Source organism: Bubalus kerabau, chromosome 15 (assembly GCF_029407905.1).
Source record: "Bubalus kerabau isolate K-KA32 ecotype Philippines breed swamp buffalo chromosome 15, PCC_UOA_SB_1v2, whole genome shotgun sequence".
Classification (NCBI taxonomy): Eukaryota; Metazoa; Chordata; class Mammalia; order Artiodactyla; family Bovidae; genus Bubalus; species Bubalus kerabau.
The window spans coordinates 39787216-39805255 of NC_073638.1; the positions used below are offsets into that span (position 1 = coordinate 39787216).

At 46.0% G+C, this 18040-nt stretch overlaps 1 protein-coding gene and 1 long non-coding RNA gene across 14 annotated transcripts in view; both read right to left on the reverse strand.

Moving 5' to 3' along the window:
- Positions 1–18040, reverse strand: part of TEAD1 (TEA domain transcription factor 1) — a 273908-nt gene that overhangs the window by 40642 nt on the left and 215226 nt on the right. The gene's annotated exons all lie outside the window — the stretch shown is intronic.
- On the reverse strand, positions 15–18039 carry LOC129628934 (uncharacterized). The gene is made up of 3 exons (XR_008703002.1): positions 13117–18039; positions 11620–13027; positions 15–11270 (listed from the first exon to the last, which is right to left on the reverse strand). It is a non-coding gene; the product is annotated as an uncharacterized LOC129628934 (long non-coding RNA).

Here is an 18040-nt window from a genome sequence, read left to right on the forward strand (position 1 = left end):
GAAACATTCCCATTACAAACCCTTTGGTCAACCCGGGACACAACCATCTCGAGCTGCATAAAGAGTGGTGGTCTCGAAATCCTGGAGTTCCGCCTTGAACAGCCTCAGGTCTGTGCCTTTGAAAAGATGATGATATTAAGAAAAGTCATTACAGCTCAGGGTTAAAACAATCATTGTCTATTATTGACAAGGGCATATATTCTTCCCAAATGCCTAAAAAAGTCTTTTTGTAGATACAGTAGGAAATGACTTGTGACCCGATTACCAAACCTAGAAACAATTCCATTATCCAGTTTCACCTGATGAACTGAAGATGACAGTGACTGTTCCTTACAGTGAAAGCCCAATAAGAAGCATGGGTGGTGCAGCTGATGCCACCACCCAGAAAGCACTTGTCACTCCAGTGACACTTAGCAACAGCAAGAATGCAGTACTCGGAGCAACAGGACCCACTTACTTCTTCCAGCAGGAATAAGAGGGCTGAGTATCTTTCTCATGCGTCCCCTTAGTGACCAATCTAGCACTTCTGTATAAGGGCTGGTCAGTATGTGCATGTCAGTGCAAAGCTACAGTCATGGATATAGATCATGGAGAGGACTCATGGTGCAAGGCTATACGGGATCAATAAAAAAAAGAACACCAGTTGCTCATCCACAAAAAGTGAAAGAAACAACTCAAAACCCTCTCAGGTCATTTAACTACTAAATGAAAACCTTTTCTTCTCCTTGCTTTGGTATAAGACAGGGTAAAGTGGACCACAAAGGAGTGTGGCAAACAAATGGCTCTCAACCAGGCTACAGCAGAATCACCAAGGAACATTTAAAAATCATCAAAGCCAGGGTCTCACCCAGGCTAAACTGGCATCTCTGAGACTGAGGCCAGGCATCATTTATTCTTAATACTCCCTTGATGAATTTCAATATGCAGCCAAGTTGGAGAACTACTGGCCTAGACCCTATACTCCAGATCCCCCATGCCTGCCTCTTCTACTGAATAGGCAGTCTAATCTGACACCAAAACATCTGGTGTGCAAAGGTTCCTGGGAGCTCAGAACATAATGGGGTTCATAAGAGAAACCCATGTCACCATTCTCCCAAGAGTCTGCATTCACTTTTCGAGTTTACATTGGCATTTCTCCAACTAGAGTCCTTCCGAGTACTAACCCCATCAGTTGAGTACAGTTCAGTCGCTCAGTTGTGTCCAATTCTTTGCAACCCCATGGTCTGCAGCATGCCAGACTTCCCTGTAAATCACCATCTCCGAGAGCTTGCTCAAACTCAAGTCCATAGAGTCAGTGATGCCATCCAACCATCTCATCCTTTGTCATTCCCTTCTCCTTTTGCCTTCAATCTTTCCCAGCATCAGGGTCTTTTCTAAAGAGTCAGTTCTTCAAATCAAGTAGCCAAAGTATTGGAGCCTCAGCATCAGTCCTTCCAATGAATATTCAGGATTAATTTGCTTTAGGATGGACTGGTTAGATCTCCTTGCAGTCCAAGGGACTCTCAAGAGTCTTCTCCAACACCACAGTTCAAAAGCATCAATTCTTTGGCGCTCAGTTTTCTTTATAGTCCAACTCTCACCTCCATACATGACTACTGGAAAAACCATAGCTTTGACTATACAGACCTTTATTAGCGAAGTAATGTCTCTACTTTTAATATGCTAAGTTGGTCATAGCTTTTCTTCCAAGGAGCAAGCATCTTTTAATTTCATGGCTGCAGTCACCATCTGCAGTGATTTTGGAGCCCAAGAAAATAAAGTCTGTCACTGTTTCCATTGTTTCTCCATCTATTTGCCATGAAGTGATGGGACCAGATGCCATGATCTTAGTTTTCTGAATGTTGAATTTTAAGCCAGCCCTTTTCACTCTCCTCTTTCACTTTCATCAAGAGGCTCTTTAGTTCCTTTTCACTTTCTGCCATAAGGGTGGTGTCATCTGCGTATCTCAAGTTATTGACATTTCTCCCGACAATCTTGATTCCAGCTTGTGCTTCATCTAGCCCGGCAGTTTGCACCTCATCTAACCCGGCAGTTTGCATGATGTACTCTGCATATAAGTTAAATAAGCAGGGTGACAATATACAGCCTTGACGTACTCCTTTCACGATTTGGAACCAGTTTGTTGTTCCATGTCCAGTTCTAACTGTTGCTTCTTGACCTGCATAACAGATTTCTCAGAAGGCAGGTCAGGTGGTCTGGTATTCCCATCTCTTTAAGAATTTTCCACAGTTTGTTGTGATCTACACAGTCAAAGGCTTTGGCGTAATCAATAAAGCAGAAGAAGTAAATGTTTTTCTGGAATTCTCTTGCTTTTTCAATGATCCAACGGATGTTGGCAATTTGATCTCTGGTTCCTCTGCCTTTTCTAAATCCAGCTTGAACATCTGGAAGTTCACAGTTCACGTACTGTTGAAAGCAGCAGAAAGCAATATAGAGAAAGGAAGTTTCCCCAGCCAGGTCTTGGTTCTGTGGGAAAGGAGGATGTGGAAACCACTATTGCCTCTATAGCCAGATGCCCTCCCCGCCACCCCATCTTCCCACTGGAAGGCAGGTAACATTGTCACAGAACATGACTGTGACTTATCCTGGCGCCATAAGGAGGTCATTTCTCTAGGAGTTTTGTGATGGGTTGGCCCACAAAATCAAAATACCCTCTTAACTCAAAAAGATTACATAAATTATTCAGGTGAATGCAGAATGCAGTCTTTTAAAATAATGAAATCATTGTAGGCTATGACTTTTCCTCTGTGAACATTTTTAGCTAAATAGATAGCAACTTTTTCAATTGTGATTTTCTAAATAATTTGATGGTGTGGGTATTGATTTTCTGTAAGGTTTTCAAAAGCTGTTTCAGGGGAATTTCAAATATTTTCCAGCCGTTGAGATTTTGTTTGTTCCTGTAAGATCCTAATGATGACCTTTGCCAATGTCCTTCAAAGGACAGGGCGTGAACTGGTGGGTATTTTTTGACCTACCAGCTTGGAAAATTTTTAGCATTACTTTGCTAGTGTGTGAGATGAATGGTGGTAGGTCAATATTTTGACCTACCGGCTTGGAGAATTCTTAGCATTACTTTGCTAGTGTGTGAGATGAATACAATTGTGAGGTAGTTTGAACATTCTTTGGCATTGCCCTTCTTTGGGATTGGAATGAAAACCAACCTTTTCCAGTCCTGTGGCCACAACTGAGTTTTCCAAATTTGCTGGCACAGAGTGCAGCACTTTCACAGCATCATCTTTTAGGATTTGAAATAGCTCAACTGGAATTCCATCACCTCCACTAGCTTTGTTCGTAGTGATGCTCCTTTCCTAAGGCCCACTTGACTTTGCATTCCAGGATGTCTGGCTCTAGGTGAGTGATCACACCATTGTGTTTATCTGGGTCACGAAGAGCTCTTTTGCATGGTTCTTCCGTGTATTCTTGCCATCTCTTTTTAATATCTTTTGCTTCTGTTTGGTCCATACCATTTCTGTCCTTTATTATGCCTATCTTTGCATGAAATGTTCCCTTGGTGTCTCTAATTTTCTTGAAGAGATCTCTAGTCTTTCCCATTCTATTGTTTTCCTCTATTTCTTTACACTGATCACTGAGGAAGGCTTTCTTATTCCCATAGGGAATATTCTTATATTCTCATAGGGAATGAGAAGTGCCAAATAAAAGAAGGCTGCTCCAAGCTTCTTTTGTACAAAAGAAGTGTACACACTGTACAAGCAGTCTGTGTGCTGGCTAAGAGACGACTGTGGGCTCAGTCTGCTCCAGCCCAAAAGACTGTGTTATTACCAATCAGCCATGACATTGGGTAAGTCTCCTAGCCTCTACATGGGGACAGTGATGGCGTCTACCTCCCAAGGGTGCTGCATATTAAGGCTTACTGCAGCACCTCCATTCAACAAAGAGCAGACACTCAGTAAATGTTAGCTACTATTATTTCTCATAAAATCTCTGCTTTGAGGTTCACAGTGAATGTAACAGGTTAAAAGCACTATGGTAGAGAAACACTGTTCAACTTTCTACAGCCTGAAGTTTTCCAAACTTGTTTGGTCACAAAACCCTATAAATGTATCCTGCAGAAGTGCTGGTTTATACCCATGACCTGCCGCCCACACTGTGGATCTCTGGCCATAGTACCGAAGAGCAGGAGGGCCAAAACCCCATCTGATGCCAGCTGTCCCCAACCGCTGCACGTACAGGAAGTGCGGCCAGGACCTAGCATCTTCTGATCAACATCACAGCATCACCTTCACCAAGGCTTCCCAAACCCTAAAAGGTGTCAGGTAACACGAAAAAGAAGAACTTAGAGCTCTGACAAGGACCCCGCCTCTATCCCAGCTGGATTTCAGGATGCACTGAGTCCTGGACACAGACATGCAAGAACAGAGTGTGCTGTGCTCGAGGGGGACTTTTGAAACAAAGTAGGAGCCACCAGCATGTTAGGGAGGTAAGGTTATGGGGAGAGGCGAAGTGCCTCTCTCTGATCTTTTAAAAATTTTCTCAAATGTTATCACATCATCTTTTCAATTATAAGCAAACCAAAGCCCACAGAAACATCTGGGGCACCGGTGCTGAGGCACTTCCAGCCTCATTTAGAGGGTATAAGCAGAGTAAACAAGACGGCGGGGCGGGGAACACAGACACTGGTGGAAGGTCCCCAGAGATGAGGAGGGGAGGGCTCGTGTCTGCCCCTCCACTGGTCCTCTGTTACCAGCACAGGAGCAGAGGCAAAGGCGTTGTTCCTCCATTATCCAAACTAGCTGGCTATCACCCAACCCTTATTGCTCACCTCTGACTGCAGCAAGTTCCGAGCCCTGCTGGACTCTGAGAGGCACTGCTTCTGCCGCTTGTTGTGGTGTCTACAGGCACCGAGTTTATAGGAAAGAATGGAATACAGACAGAGCCTTGGGGACATCTATGAATCGAATCTGAGTCTCTGCTAAGCACACCTCACTCCCTGTTCTTCCACCTCGCCAGCCTCCATGGGCCAGGGCAGAGCTGGGGTGAAGTTATGACTCTTAGAACACAGGGACCACAGCCTGGACCTCCAGGGGTCAGAGATCAGGAAAGTGAATGGAGGGTAAACTTTACCATTCTTCAGTGGGCCCACTCCAGTATTTCTGCCTGGAAAATTTCATGGCAGGCTATAGTCCATGAGGTTACCAAGAGTCTGCCACGATTGAGCAACTGAGTATATTGCTCAGTATATCAAGGAAGTATATCTGAAAATCAACATGCTGAGTGCAAAAGCACTCTAGAACCAGATAAGAACCTGACATCTCAGTTTTCTCCTGTGTACAATGAGGATCTGTGACTGTCATATTGAACAGGTTGGAAGATTAAAGGAAATGACGCACAGAGGGGGTTCTGGCATACAAGAAGCGTTCAATAAATCGTAGCTGCTAAGACGACTGTTGCGGCGGTTTATTATGTGAGATTAACTAGATCCTGGGGTAGAAGCAAAAGAACCTTCCTGCCTTAGCTATCCCTCCTGCCTAGCAAAGAAAAAAATAAACACAAATAAGCCAAGAGCTGGGAGCCAAGTTGTGGAGCTGCCTGACTGTTCAGATCCTTGATTATGGCCCACTCATTACTAGCGGCTGGAGTGCGGGCCTCTTACCTATGTCTGCAGGAAGAAAGGGAGCTGTGTCTGTTCAGTGAGTGTACAACGTGCTTTCGATAAACGTGACCTCGGATAATCCTTGCCTCACAATGGTACTGTAGGCGGGCTTTATTAAAGTCATTTTCACAGATGTGGAAATAGAAGCTCAGAGATGAACAGATTTGCCTGAGGTCACACGTCCAGGAATAGTCCTCAAGTTAAGAGGAAAACCTGGATCCATCCACACCACAGCCCATGCATTTGCTGTGCCATCAACTGCACTGTCTCCAGGAGAATATATAAATGCCTAGATCCTTCTAACTCAGATCTACTTTTTCTGAAAGTTGATTTCAAAAAAAAAGCAAAGAAGCTGAATAGCGTTTTCTAGATTCTGAGAAGTGAAATTACAGTTTGGGACACACACAATGACTCACAGATGCATCAGATAGAGCCTTCAAAGGTTTCTGTTCTGAGGAAGTTACCTTTGTGCCCAAGTCGCTGAAATGAACTGAGAACGGGCAGGCTGTCTTTGCCAAAGGAAATCGGGCACTGCCTCTCACAAGGCTGGTGACTTAAAACCAAACCCTGACTGTTGGCATTTGAGTGGCTTTATTCCTGCCAAGAGGTGACTTTGTTTCTAAGAATACAAAGGACTAAAGAAGGCGTCCTGGAGGCCACAGCAGTGGAACAGACAGACATCTCTCTCTCCTTAACTCAACCTGGCCAGGTGAGGAATCCCTCTACCCCCACATCCAGAAGGATGAAAAGAAGACATCTGATATGTTTGTGTTCAAATTTTAACAAAATTAAAACCCTAAAAACTATTGGTGAGGCCTAACCTCCCATCCTGCCAGATCTCCTTCTAAGGGAAAAAGGTTAGGGTGGAACCTCACTTCTCTCCCTTCTTCCCAAATAAATCCCGTTTTCTTTCCAGCAGTGATGGTTTTCCCAAAACTGACGATGGAACACAAAACCAAAAAGGAGCAATTCTATTCTACGTGGCAGAAAACAAAATATTTATACAAACAACAACAATAACAACAACCAACAATCCCAAGTGTCTGGGGGAACGTACAAGCAGAAACAGGGCAAGTGTCAATAAGTTACATCTATCAAAATCTAAATTTCCTTGACATCCAAAGCAGAGGTTAACACTGGCTTGTTCAATTACAAAAAAAGTCTCCCATGTGCTCAGTAGACATGCTGATGATCAACATATCAATACAGCAACAGAAAAGGTACTCACTTTGCATATTTCTTTCTGGATTTCACATCTAAAAGGTGTGTGACCTTAGATGTGTGACTTTCACACGCCTAAGTTGAGCTATTTCAAATCCTGAAAGATGATGCTGTGAAAGTGCTGCACTCAGTATGCCAGCAAATTTGGAAAACTCAGCAGTGGCCACAGGACTGGAAAAGGTCAGTTTTCATTCCAATCCCAAAGAAAGGCAATGTCAAAGAATGCTCAAACTACCACACAATTGCACTCATCTCACACGCTAGTAAAGTAATGCTCAAAATTCTCCAAGCCAGGCTTCAGCAGTATGTGAACTGTGAACTTCCTAATGTTCAAGCTGGTTTTAGAAAAGGCAGAGGAACCCGAGATCAAATTGCCAACATCTGCTGGATCATGGAAAAAGCAAGAGAGTTCCAGAAAAACATCTATTTCTGCTTTATTGACTATGCCAAAGCCTTTGACTGTGTAGATCACAACAAACTGTGGAAAATTCTGAAAGAGATGGGAATACCAGACCACCTGATCTGCCTCTTGAGAAATCTGTATGCAGGTCAGGAAGCGACAGTTAGAACTGGACATGGAACAACAGACTGGTTCCAAATAGGAAAAGGAGTACGTCAAGGCTGTATATTGTCACCCTGCTTATTTAAGTTCTATGCAGAGTACATCATGAGAAACGCTGGACTGGAAGAAACACAAGCTGGAATCAAGATTGCCAGGAGAAATATCAATAACCTCAGATATGCAGATGACACCACCCTTATGGCAGAAAGTGAAGAGGAACTCAAAAGCCTCTTGATGAAAGTGAAAGTGGAGAGTGAAAAAGTTGGCTGAAAGCTCAACATTCAGAAAACGAAGATCATGGCATCCAGTCCCATCACTTCATGGGAAATAGATGGGGAAACAGTGGAAACAGTGTCAGACTTTATTTTGGGGGGCTCCAAAATCACTGCAGATGGTGACTGCAGCCATGAAATTAAAAGACGCTTACTCCTTGGAAGGAAAGTTATGACCAACCTAGACAGCATATTCAAAAGCAGAGACATTACTTTGCCAACAAAGGTTCGTCTAGTCAAGGCTATGGTTTTTCCTGTGGTCATGTATGGATGTGAGAGTTGGACTGTGAAGAAGGCTGAGCATCGAAGAATTGATGCTTTTGAACTGTGGTGTTGGAGAAGACTCTTGAGAGTCCCTTGGACTGCAAGGAGATCCAACCAGTCCATTCTGAAGGAGATCAGCCCTGGGATTTCTTTGGAAGGAATGATGCTAAAGCTGAAACTCCAGTACTTTGGCCACCTCATGCGAAGAGCTGACTCATTGGAAAAGACTCTGATGCTGGGAGGGATTGGGGGCAGGAAGAGAAGGGGACGACAGAGGATGAGATGGCTGGATGGCATCACTGACTCGATGGACATGAGTCTGGGTGAACTCCGGGAGTTGGTGATGGACAGGGAGGCCTGGCCTGCTGCGATTCATGGGGTCGCAGACTCGGACATGACTGAGTGACTGAACTGAACTGAACTGAAGGTCCGTTATGTGCCAGGCACTGTGCTGGGCACAGGGAATCCATGAACTAATGGTACAAACAGCATGTCTCCTCAAAGAACCTGCATGGAGCCAGTCTCTTGCCTCTGCAGTCAGAACCATTGGGCATCCATTAAATATATGTTCTCAAAGGTTTCTAGAGAAAATACTGGGATACGGACAGTCAACATTCCCTTTCTTATACATCAAATGACTTTTGTCAGCACTCACCTGCTCTTTTTATATGGATGTCCGTATTCTCCAGCACTAAACATATAGTGTTATTCATTAACAAGGAGAACATATGTGGGATTTACCTTGAAAATGGGAACAAAGGTTCATAAGCTTAAGATGAAAACCAAGTTATCCATCCCATGTGAGAACAGAACATACTCTCAGATCTGTCAGGTTTCAGAAAACTGTCCTTCCTCACAGCTATTCTCAGACAGCAACAGGAGGATATGCTCATGAAATGAGGGAGTAGAACAGAAAAGAGGGAGATGAAGTGGTAGCACAGAAGTGGTAACATGCTGGACCACAGCCGGGCTTTGGACCTGGACAACAGCCAGTCCAGGAGGGACAAGGACCTGGAAGCCGGGGGGCTCCTAAAGGGGCTAGAGAGGGAGTCCCTGACGTAGCTGACCATCTGGAGAAGAGTTTGAGAATTCTGTTAGACACATGGGGGATGACTCTGTGTAGGTATATACAAACTGAACAAACAAAGGCAATGACAAACCTTAGGAAAAACAAGTTTTAGAATCAAGAAGATGACTTTCATAATAAAAATACTAAGTGCTAAACCTAAAATTGTGAAATAACCATACTGGAGGGGTGGGGATGGAGGTGAGAGGGGTCATGTGCTAAATTCAGAGAGTTAAGTCCTGGTCTTCCACAGTAAGAAGTCAACAGATAAGGTCTCAAGTCGTGGACCGAGTTAGGTAGTGTAAGTACGCTGCTTAGAAATACGGAACGCATGTACAAAGCAAGGGCTGAAAGGCTGCAGGCAGCTGTCCTGAGGAGGACTGGGAGGAGGGGGAGTGGGAGATGGAGCGGGGCGGGCAGGGCACAGCTGCTTCTCCTTACAGGCCATGCCTGGGTTTTCACTGGGCTCACACATGAAGCACATCTATTACTTTATTAAATTAAATAAGCAGCCAATCCAAAGCTATCTCGAACCATCATGGAGTTTCGTGAGGAAAGAACTATAAAGGGAAACAAAAACACACACAGTCGTGCTCCAGGATGTTTATTCTAGTTGGCCGCAAGTTCCCTGGACCCAAAATGAGGGTGAGATCAGAGCCTTCCTCCGGCTCAAGTCACTCAGGATGACTGAGCAGGACCTCGGACCCTTGTCTGTCTGCAGGCTTCACTGCAGCGGGGCCAATCCCACTGGGCAGAGACGACCCCAGCTCAGCCGCCCCCGCCACAAATCTAACACACAGATTCCTATTTCAACTTGGAGAAGCGTTCATTTTCTTTTTGGATTGCTATAATCCCTCCAGTTATTCTTCACAGCCGTTGTCAACAGTAACAAAGGTAAATGTAATCCTAAATCTCCACAGAGTGACTTGCAAAGGGCTGTTTAGCTACCCTGGGGGATTAACAAAGGATGTTCTACCCTCCTCTAAGGTGGTTCTAAGAGGTCACTTTCCTTCCTGGTCTCTGCCTCTCCTTCTCTCTGCTGCTTAGGGAAGTTGCCGGGGGCAGCGGGGAGGAGGGCCAAATACTGGACTCGAGCACCAGAGTCAGACGGGGTCTGGGTCTGAATCCTGGCGCCAGCCTTGTTTCCTAGCTGAGTCATCGGGGAGGGGTGCTTCCAGCCCTCTCCACATCCGTAATCCAGGGATAATAATAGTATCTACCTCGAAGGAGTGTCATGAGGCTTAAAGGAGATCACACATGGAAAATCCACAACGCTGTACCAAGCATGCAATTCTTCATTATTATTATTATTGTTGATATTTCCCTCAATAGTCAAGATGTGTCTGTACTCCGGGTGAGATTACCTAAAATTATGGCTGTTCCTCTGACTGTATTAGGTCCTGTACTATAAGGTGGCTGGGGTGCAGGTGACATGCACGCAAGGCCTAACAGGATCTGGCCCTGAATTTCTCCCAGTGAAGAATGCAAAGTCTGTCCTGGCAAGTGGGGCTGGGGCAGCCTGTGAGGTTGCCCATTACTGCAGATGAGACAAACCAGAACAAACAACTCCCAGAATGGCCACTAGGGCTTAATTTTCTTTTCTTTCTTTTTTTTTCCCCTAAAGAGCTGCTAATAGATTCTAATCCAGAGCCCTCTGATGAGGCAGTTCACTTTTTTCTGTAAAAGGAAAGGGAAAGCCCTAAGAATCTGCTGGCCCTTGGCATCTGAGAGGCTCCCATGGACATGCCCCAGCACTGCACTACACAGTCTGACCTGAAGATGGCGGTATTTCCCTAAACTTGTTCCAAAAATTCCAAGTATTTGAAGAACGCCATAAAACCTTAAAAAATGACTGCTGTCAAATAATACCAGGAGAAAAATTATAATCCACTTAGGAATTTAAAGAAACCAAGACAAATAACTCACATCAAGGGATGCTAATGTACAAGTTGAAACAGGACAAGGACAAATCACCTACATTTGCTTCCTGTTGTGTTCCTGCCTGGACAGTCTGCTCAGACACCCCCCAGAGCAGCCTGGGCAAACTGCGATGGCCTCCGGGCCCTACAGGGGCAGGGAGTGGCTACAAGACCAAGCCAAAGGAAGTGACCTGCATCTTTGGCACCTGTTGGGGTAGGAGGGCTGGGGGGCTTGCTCATGGTCCCGCAGGCTCTCTCCTCAGCTCCTGCTCAGAGCACCAGCCCTGCTCTGGCTACTTAGCCCCGAGGTAGCTGGTCGCTCTCTTCCCTGTGCTCTTCCCAGAAAGAAACATCACTGGAAACAAGAAACAAGGAACAAATAAGTCCTTCCTTTCTGGATCTCACCCCCACCTCCCCATTCTAGCACCATCTCCATAGAGTGGCTGCTGTTTTCTTAGAAGGGAGTCTTCCACACACAAGTGCAGCTGTGAAACCCCACAGGCTGAGTGCAGGGACTGCGACCAGGAAGGCACGCGGGTGGGGTGCTGACCTGCCAAGGAAAGCAAATGGAGCCTGGCTGGGCCTCTGTGAAAAGCCTATAAAACCCAGCTCTCCAGATGCTTCCAATTGCCTCATCCCCAAATGGTCATGAATAAAGAGGTGAGCGTCCAGAGAAGCTCAGACATGAACAGCAAACCACCCACCTTTGCTACGAGAGGGCGCGACTGGCATGGACAAGCTGACGGGAGAGCTCGCAGTCATGCAGGCCAGGGTGCGAAAGACCACACTCGCCACAGTGACCTGTCACTTCCAGCACCAGAGAACCCTCCATCTCCTATGTCCTAGTGCAAGGCAACGCTTGGTAAAACGTAGGAGAAAAAGCAGGGAGAAGCATAAGCAGGGCACAGCCAACCATCAGACCCGCTGCACTCTTCCTCTGTAGGCCGGGAAGGCACATGTGCTCTCAGACCATTTATTCAAAGCACGTGGTGCATACATTAAGAACACGGGTTGGAATCCAGGCTCTGCTACTTCTGAGCTGTGTGTGGCCTGAGGCAAGTTGCCTAACTTATCTGGGCTGGGGTAGCCTCATCTGCACACAGAGATGACACCTGGCCTGCTTATCTCATGGGTCAATGGGAAGGTCAAATGAAACAGCAAACATGACAGGTCTGTGTGAGCCTTAGGGAGCTACACAGATGCTAGTATGCAGGTTAATTATTAATGAGATCCACGCACAAACCATGAACTAGGGGAGAGAAAGAGCCTCCTTTCTGAAGGACCAGAAACCAAATCTGCCCAAAGAGCTGTTTCTCATGAACACATGACCCTGCTCTGAGAGGCAGCGACTGCCTTAGCAAGCACTGCAGGGCTTGGAAGCTCCTCCAGAGAAAACCTGCCATCTTCCACGCTACCCAGGATATAGGAGAGGATCCTCCTGGCCCCAAATCTAGAATCTAATAAGCCCTGCTTCTGATCTCACCTCTCTGGTCAAATCCCCACACAAGCCACCCAACTCTTCTTTTTGCCACTGGCCTCACCGATGTCCTATTTTCTGAGTTGCCCTGTTCACATTTCCCCAACCAAAGTCAGCATCTGTGAGATCTGATAAAGAAATTGAGTTGATCTGTGAATTTAGGCCTTTGAAAGAAGCAAGAAAAACATGAAATCATCCTTGGGCCCACATTTAACCAGCTGCCCATATGGAAAAGAATCAGGTTATCAGAAGAATGTATTTGCAGAACTTGAGGGCAAGGCTCCCCCAGAGGAGGGAACTTGGGCCCCCTCGGGCTGTGAAGACTGCTGACTCACTCCCCATGTCCAGGAAGTCTCAGGCTTTTCTGCTGTTCCATTCATTTAGCATTAAAGATTAGGAAACAGGTCACTTCAGACCACAAAACTCCTCGCCTTCTGGTTGAGGACCAGCCATTGTCCACCATTCAGGGATTCTCTCCTCCTGTCAAGTGTCCTTTCTTCTCTTTCTCCAAACGTCCTGATCACCCTCTTTCACTCGCTGCGCCAGGGTGAAGGGCCCTGCTGCATCCAGCCTGGGCTTGAGGAGCTCGAGGCTTTGAAGGGCAGCTGTTTTTGCATTTAAGTAATTTTTAATTTCTGAAAAAATACAGTGACATGGTTAAGAATACAAAGTGGAGCCAAACTTTGGCTCAGCCTCCTCCTGGTGGTGGAACTTGATAACGTACCTTAATGTTCCCGAGCTTCCGTTTTGTTACTGAGAGACTGGACGTAAGAACAGTATCTGGGTCAAATGCTCGGCACGTGATGCTCACGACACAGGTCAGCAAGAGCTGGAGGTTACCCTGATAGCTGTAACTCAGGGAGGTTTTCTCTAAGTGAACTCAGGTGTGCACTCCCTACTCAGGTCTGTTCCTGCGACCACATCACAGAACTCTGCTTCTTCCCCAAGGCAGTGCTTCTTCAAAATCTAAAGAGAGCAATCTCCTGTCCCACCCTCTCCATCGCAAAGCCTGCCCTTCTCTGGCTGTGTAACTCTACCTAACTGAACTCCTCGCACTCTCTCTTCCGAGATCACGGTTGACATTAAACACACTGCCTTTGCCTGGAAGATGTAGCTGAGTTGCCGGGCAGCTGGAGGAACCTGCTCTGCCCCAGGGAGCGGGTAGAGGGAGCCCACTACATTTTCCCTAGTGGCTCATATGGTAAAGAATCCTCCGGCAACGCAGGAGACCCAGGTTCAATCCCTAGGTGGGGAAGATCCCCTGGAGAAGGAAATGGCAACCTAGTCCAGTATTCTTGCTTGGAGAATTCCATGGACAGAGGAGCCTGGTGGGCTACAGTCTGTGGGCTCACAAAGAGTCGGAGACGACTGAGTGACTAAAACTTCAAACTTCAAAACTAGGGTTTAGCAGGAAAACCAGTCCTCATGCACACTCGGGATTCAGCTTACAGCCCACGAAGGCTGGGTTTTCATCTCTCTGAAGCTGCAGCTGTTGAAGTCGGTCTCCCAGAACTGGGCCCTGATGACAGGTGAGGAGGCCCTTTCAAAAGAGCCCACCCTAGGTGGAAGATCTCGCACTTAACACTGCAAGTCCTTTGATAACGCAACACGGAAATCCTATAGAAAGTGTGTCTTTAAGCATTACTAACCACTTCCAAAATAGTCTTTGTTTTTTAGATCTTCCTTTCTTCACCCTCTGCTGTTTTTCTCTCAGGTTCTAGTGGAGCCAAAGGTAACAGAGGGACTGACTTGCTGGTTCTCCACCAATATAAACAGCCACTGACTCAGGGGCAATGTCTGGTTTACAGAGGATGCAGAGCCAGCAGGGGGCGCTCATCCCCTGGATTAGTCTTCCCTTGGCTTCTTGTAGAGTCTGGCTGGCTACAGGTACTCATCAGATGCAAATGAACCCAACTTTTGGTTACTGGAATCAACACATCTAGCTCTGAATCTTGGTTGAACACTGGGCAGTCTGTGTCACGGGGCTGGGTAAGACAATGCATCATGCAGGCTATCGCCAATATGACTACTGATAGGGGTGAGAGAGCTGTGAAGAATCTTTAGTGTTGGGAGTGGTGATACATGTGGTAAACAAGAGTGAATTTCCAGAATAACTGGGACTAAGAGAGACAGCTAATGGAAATGGAAGAGAATTCACAAGACTTTCTGAAGCATTCTGACAAGTCTTCTAAGCACCAGCTTCTCAAATTATATAATATGTGCTTTATTTTGCAAACATAAGGTGCTGTTGCAATGAACATGTAAAGGCCCTTGAGGGCCAAGGTCACACTGAAAAAATGTGGAGTATGGGAATGGTTTCGTTGGTTCTCAAACTTTCAGAGACGTCTAAAATAAATTCAGCTGGTACATTTATTTAAACAAATATAAATATGCTATCCTTAAAATTTAACATCAAACATTAAGCAGGTTAATTTGATAAGGAAGTCAACAAAGTGATCAATAGTTATGGGTCCTAAACAAATCTGACTTTGGATCCTGCAAATCTCTGTCTGCACACAGACACGTACACACATTTCCCCTTGCGTCTCTGTAATAGCTCAGGCTCACTGGAATCAAAGGGCTATGGGTAGTGCTGGCAAAGACCAAACAAATAAATTAATGAGCATGGTACAGTGTGATTTTTTCCATCCATATCACAGCCCAAAGAGGTAGGGAATTCTAGTTCTTTCTATAGAGGAGGCTTAGAGAGGTGGCTGTCAATGGGTGCAGCCAGGTCTGAACCTTCTCTGTCCATATGGTCCCCCAGGAGGACACAGGCAGGAATGCACACCTGAGGAGCAACAAAGCCTGGAGGAGGAGAACCTAGTTTTCTGGTCCAGGGTGACACCCTTTGTCCCAGCTACTCTGGAAACGCACTCTCTAGTTAACCACATTTATCATCGTCACCACTGAAGTCATGTTCTACATGAGTTCTACAGAGTTAAGCCTTTCATTCATCAGTAAAAGGTCTACTCTAGTTGAACCAGCCAGACTCTTAATTCTGAATGTACATCAAACACACATATCTGGACACTACTCCAAGGCCTTGGTGGGTCCTGCCTTTCTAAACTATTCACTAGCTTTCACCTCTTGCTTTATCTACATCAGAGTCATCGCCTCTGGAATGCTCTTCTTCCTTACTCTTCCGGGCCCATATGGATCCTCGACCTCTTTGCATAAGGGCTGGTTCCTCCACAAAGCCTGCCCAGTTTCCTGTCCAGTCACAGCACCCCTAGCCGTCACACTTCCCAGTGACCCTATGGGGGATGACGGCCTCACCCACTAGACATCAGCTTCCACCAGGGCAGCACCAGAAGGCACCTTCTTGGTACAGCACCCTGAACACATGGGTGCTCATAACTGTTTATAGGATGGACAAAAGGAACTTCTTAGCAATGCAGAGCGGGGAGCCCAATTACCACTAACAACTAGAAGAAGAGGAAATGGGCATTCTGGGCCCCAGTAGGTCCATAACTGAGAAGGACAGTTACCATGAGGGTGCTCCATAAGCTTCTTAAATTAAAAATAAAAATTTGTTTTGTGATAAAACATTATATTGGGTCTTTTAACAAGGATAACAACTAACATCTTGGGACTTGTGCTTCCTAGTGTCCTGGAGTTCTATTTCTAAAACAGAAATGTTTACAAGTAAACAGGTTTGCTCGCCCAAGAGTACAGACTGAATGCACAATTCAAGACCTTCACCCCTGGTGGTGGTTCACAGCAGTGAAAGAGTACACTGAAACAGAAGCCTGGGCTCCGGGTCCTCCTGCTCATTGGCTAAATATTCTACATCTTTTTATGTGTCTTGGCCTCAGTTTCTTCACCTGTAAAATGGGTAAAACAAAATCCACTCCGCTAGCACTTGGAGGACAAAATGGCGTAGCCAATGACAATGCGCTCTGTGAGCGATGAGGCGTCATACAAACATGAGCTACTCAGAGCAGAAGCATGGACTGAGCCAAAGCCCAGCCTTCAGCCGAAGAAATATCTACATTTCCTTGAAGGAGGAGGAAGCAAAGAGTTGCAAAGGTCATCTTCTTGGTTGTTTATCTCAGTGCTCCCACAGACAAGGGTTTAGGCACTCACCGTCACCCTTCTGGTACAGCCACTCAGACACTTGTGAAGAGTGACCCAGGAGGCTGGTCTTCTCTTCCCTGTTCTCAATACTCTTCTTTTCCTTTGCCTGCCTCGACGGGCCCAATGACTACTCTCTTTCTTCATTTTATCCTAATTTTGGAGCCGACTCTATTTTTCTACCAGGATTCACAATTCATAGGCAGAAATGCCAGGGGGCCACATGTGGGTTCCTGAGTGTCCACTCTGGTGATGGCTGGTGGAAACCCCTCTATTCATGGCGCCTTCCTGTCCTACCCTCAGAGCCAAAGCACAAACGCTTCAGAGAGAGGTCACCTCCTGTGGTTCACACCCAAGTTATTTACAACAGATGATGAACTCACTTGTGATGCTTTCTCCTGGAAACAGAATGGCAGCAAGGCAGCAGACAGACAGACAGCGTGGCCCTGTGTACTTTTGGGAGACGCCAAGATCAGCCGGGTGGGGTGAGGTAGAGAATATGGAAAGGAGTTGGTAAAGATCCTGAAGACAAACTCATGATTCCTTCCATTTTTGCCTTGGGCTCACCCACACACAGATGCAATGCTCGTACTCACAGCCAAGGAGTGGGAGTGAAGAAAGGGTCTTGGGCTTGTCGGGTGGAGAGAAGGGAGGCTCACGTGTAGGGGAAATGGTGGGCCCAGCTGAGGACAGGAAGAGGACGGGCACTAGATGGGGTGGGGAGACGGGAAGGAGGAAAATGACAAATCGGGTCCAGATGCTAACTTAATGGATATTTAGGGTATTAAGATGCATCGCATTCTATGTCAGGCTGCTAAAGTACTACCCTGTTACTTCTCCTGCAGAAGCTAAGAATTCGCTGTCTTGAGAAAACACAGCTTTGAAAAGAAGTATGAATAATGGCTAAATAGGCTTGAGTTTAGGCTTGGGTTTTAAAGACATGAATATGAATCTCTAATCCATCAGATACTAACTGTGTGACTACAGAGAAGTTACTTAACCTCTCTGTTATCTCATGTTTTCCAGCACCTACCCTTATGGGGTTGTTTAAGAGTAAAATGTGATGATATCTATTAATCGCCTTACACAATACCAGCCACAGGTCAGGGCTCAAAAAATGTTGTGGTTGTTCAGCCACTCAGTCGTATCTGACTCTTTGTGACCCCGTGGACTACAGGACGCCAGGCTTCTCTGTCCTTCACTATCTCCCTGAGTTTGCTCAAACTCATGTCTATTGAATTGGTGATGCCATCCAACCATCTCAGCCTCTGTCGTCCCCTCCTCCTCCTATCCTCATTCTTTCCCAGTGTCAGGGTCTTTAAATGCAAGAGCCTGTTAAGGTCTTACTCTTCTGCTCTAGTAATTCCTGAAGTTTGCAGTCCAGAGCATCCATAACCATTTAGCTCTAAAGTTTTACATATTTGTCAACAGAAATATCTTTTTACTTCATTGGAAGGCTGCTCGGCCCTCCTTACCCAGGTCTGCTTTCATGCAGGGTATCTGATCTGTCAGGCCCAAAGGCAGGGTAAGAGGAGCAAAGCCCGGGGTCAAGGCACCCAACTCTGAGCACA